We start from the raw sequence: 4054 nt of genomic DNA, 5'->3' as shown, positions 1-4054 counted from the left end.
TTTTCAGATTCCTAAGGTAGTCATCGAACGAGTTTCCCACCACTGAGAAATCATCCATGAAGATTTCCATTATGTCCTCTACCATATCTGTGAAGATGGCCATCATGCACCTTTAGAATGTGGCAGGTGCATTGCATAGGCCAAATAACATTCTCTAGAAAGCGTAGATGCCATATGGACAGGTGAATGATGTTCTCTTTATACTCCGGGGTAATAGATATCTAATTATACCCTGAGTATCCATCCAAAAAGCAAAAGTGGGACCTCTCTGCCAATCTATCTAGCATTTGATCAATGAAAGGCAGGGAAAAATAGTCTTTTCGGGTGGCCTTGTTCAATCTTCTGTAGTCCATACAAATTCGCCATCCCGTGACTATTCTTGTTGAGATCAACTTCTTGTTCTCATTTTGCACCACAGTCATTCCACCTTTATTTGGCACACACTGAACTGGTCTAACCCAGTTGTTATCGGTGATAGGGAAAATGATTCCTGCATCTAACCACTTGATCACTTCCTTTTTCACGACTTCTTTCATGTTGGGGTTTAGCCTTCTTTGATGTTCTCTGGAAGGTTTGTGCCCATCTTCCAGTAAAATCTTAATGCATATAGAAGGCCGGGCTGATACCCTTAATATCTGCAATGGTCCAACAAATTATAGTCTTGCACTTCATTAACACCTGTAAAAGTTGTTATGCCTGCACATGTAACAAACCAGATGATATGATAACATGTAAAGTCGAGTTAGTTCCCAAGAAAGTATACCTGAGCTGAGATGGTAGCGGTTTCAGTTCTAACTGTGGTGGCTCTTCGCTCGATGGCTTAGCTGGAGGGGTCTTTCTTTCTTCTAAGTGTAAAGACTCGAATTTGAGCTCTCTTTTCCAGTACCCTTGGCCTTTAAGAGCCAACACCCACTCCACCAAGTCCTCACCATTTACCTCTTCTACGTTCACGAGGCAGGCCGTAAGAGGGTCGCTTACATTAAGTTGCCTCATTATCTTCCTCCATGATCACATCCACAGCTTCTATCAAAGAGCAATTTGAAAACTCACTGGGTCGCCACATAGACTTTTGCACATTAAATGTTATTTCTTCATTATTTAACCTCATCTTCAGCTCCCTAGTTTCACAATCAATCGGAGCTCTTCCTTTGGCTAAGAACGGCCTTCCCAAAATCATGGGAATCTCTTCATCAACCTGGCAGTCCAGAATGACAAAATCTGTCGGAAACACAAACTTTCCAACTTGCACAAGTACATCGTCAAGTATACCTGATGGCCTTTTCACAGTTCGGTCAGCTAGCTGTAGTAACGTGGATGTGGGCCTTGATTTTCCAATGCCTAACTTTTTATAGATAGCCAATGGCATTAGATTTATGCTCGCCCCCAAATCACACAATGCTTTGACGAATGCATAGCTACCTATGGTGCATGGAATTGTGAAGCTTCCAGGGTCGGATAGCTTCTCAGCTATAGGTCTTATCACAACAGCACTACAAGTCTGAGTCAATGTCACAGTTGCCAAGTCTTGAAAGTCGAACTTGCGTGACATCAAGTCCTTCATCATTTTTGCATACCCGGGCATCTCCCTCAAAGCATCAATTAGAGGAATATTTACCTGAATTTGCTTCAACTTTTCCATGAAACTTTTGTACTGTTCATCCTTCTGATATTTAGTTAGCCTATGGGGGAAGGGTTCTGGAGGTCGCTTCCTTCCTGTGACTTGAGTTAGATCCTGCTCCGACACTTTTTCTGATGCCTTCTCTTGCTCTTTCTCAGTTTCCTTTGCAACCTCTTTTTCTTTGCTTGTTTACTCTTGTGCATGTTGTACCGTTACCTCTGTTAACCCGGTTGAATCGTCTCCCTCAATTGGTATTGGCACAAGTATCTTAGTTGGTCAGCTTTCGCGAGCAATTTCTTGCTCTAGATCAAGATATCTACCATTTCTTAGACTCATCGCCATAAGTTGCTTTGGACCTTGCTCTTTCAGATTGACATGTGTGTCCGCAGGTAACGTCCCTTGAGGACGATTATTCAGAGCCATAAATATCTTCCCTAATTGAATCTCAATGCCTTTTATCACTGAGTCATGTGCTTCAACCTTCTCTTGCATTTTTCCATTAGACCCAATCAGTTGTTGCAGCATCCCTTTAATTTCAGACAACCCATCTTCTTGTCTCACTATATGTTGTTGTTGTTGAGGCTGTTGATAAGCTAGCTGCTGATTTTGCTGATTGTATCCTTGTTGCCTTTGGTAAGGCACGACTTGACCCTGTGGTCTCATAGCTCCACGATTGTTGCTATTATTGTACTGCTGATTTGCTGGCCTATATTGTTGATTCTGCTATCCCCAAGTCTGACCACCTTGTCTCTAGCCTCCATAGTTGCCCACATAGTTCATATTCTCCTGATAGTTATGGTTGTCACTTTCACCACTCCACGAACACACATATGGTTGGTTAATGCATGGTGTACATACACCCCCATTAGTCGTGTCAACTATGTGTACCTGCTTCTAACCCGATTCATCAATATTCTTGATGAGGATACTCATTTACGTCATCAGCGTGGCCATATTCTCGGCTATGGAGTTGTTTGGGTCCAAAGCTACTGAGTGAACTACAGGGGTGATTGTAGTGTCTCTTGTCATCCATCCTGAGTTTTGAGCCATTTTATCTAGTAGGACCTTACACTCTCTAAATGATTTTCTCAAAAATGCTCCACCTCTTGAAGAATCAACGTTGGCCTTCAAGCTATCTGTCAATCCCATGTAAAATCTTTATCCCAACATCTGATCTGGAATGCCATGATATGGACACTTAACTAGCATCCCTTTGAATCTCTCCCACGTTTCTTGTAGTGTTTCAGCTGGTTTATGCCTGAAGCTCAATATCTCATCAACTTGCTTGGCAGTTTTATTGGGTGGGTAGAACTTGTTCAATAACTACTTGACTAATTCCTCCCAAGTGGTGATGGAGTTTATGGTGAGCGAATTGAGCCAAGTCTGAGCTTCTCCAGTCACTGAGAATGGAAACAATAACAGTCTAGTTGCTTCCGGTGTCACATTCATTTTCCTTTGAGTGACACAAATTGACAAAAGAATTTTTAGATGCTAATGTGGATCTTCAATGTAAGACCCGGAGAACGGTCCCTTGTTCTACAGGAGATGTAGCATGTTGTTTGTGATTTGAAATGAATCCGCTTGTATCTGAGGGACTGCAATTGCGGTTGCCAAATTTTCAGCGGTGGGTTGTGCCCAATCATACAAGGTCGCTTCTAGCACAAGAGGTGCCACACCCTAATTGTTCGGGTCATTCCCATTATTTATGTTATTTGGGTTGTCTATTACGTCACCCATGTCTAGTTCGATTCGTTCTATTGAGTTATGTTGTTGTTTGTCCTTCTTGTTTGTACGATTTAATGCCTTGAAAGCTTTCTCAGGATCCGATAATGCTTCAAATAATTCACCAATTCTTGAGGAGTTTCTAGACATGCACCTGTGACACCCAAGACTACAAATGTTAGAATTTCAATATAATGAATTTAAAATAAAGAAAATTGACTAAACAAAGAATCCTAGCAATTCTTCTAGCTGTAATTAATAACACCGTTAATTCGCCGACAACAACGCCAAAATTTGATCATGCCCAACTATGCCTTATAAAAAGGACTAAGCGGTCATTGCAAATATAATCTGGTTTACAAGTACGGAGTCGAATCCCACAAGGAATTAACCTACTAACCACAACTACTAGTTTCGCAAGAATTCAAGTAATCAATATTAGGAAATATTGAATAATAAGTTGAGTGTTTACTTACTAAAAATAAGGTAATTAAAAAGCTATAATTTTATTACTAACAAAGCAAAAATTGTAGACAAGATTGGAAAGTTTTAGGGTTACGATTTTTCCTCTTATCGGAATCCTCCCTGTTATGTCTCCTATAAATTTGCCTAGATACTCTCTACCGATCATGAGCATTTTAGGTGTCATAATTCTCTTCCGAGCAAAATACAATAATTTACTAGACGTATTTTTCCGAACTACGCTAGCTGGTA

At 40.8% G+C, this 4054-nt stretch overlaps 1 non-coding gene across 1 annotated transcript; it reads left to right on the top strand.

The window, feature by feature from the left end:
* Nucleotides 1-2798: 2798 nt before the first annotated feature.
* LOC117280840 (small nucleolar RNA R71) lies at nucleotides 2799-2905 on the top strand. Its single transcript, XR_004511432.1, has one exon. It is a non-coding gene; the product is annotated as a small nucleolar RNA R71 (small nucleolar RNA).
* Nucleotides 2906-4054: the final 1149 nt, after the last annotated feature.

The sequence above is a fragment of the Nicotiana tomentosiformis genome, chromosome 4 (genome assembly GCF_000390325.3).
Source record: "Nicotiana tomentosiformis chromosome 4, ASM39032v3, whole genome shotgun sequence".
Classification (NCBI taxonomy): domain Eukaryota; kingdom Viridiplantae; phylum Streptophyta; class Magnoliopsida; order Solanales; family Solanaceae; genus Nicotiana; species Nicotiana tomentosiformis.
The sequence above is the reverse complement of the archived record's forward strand: the minus strand, read 5'-3'. Positions and strand labels throughout refer to the sequence as shown.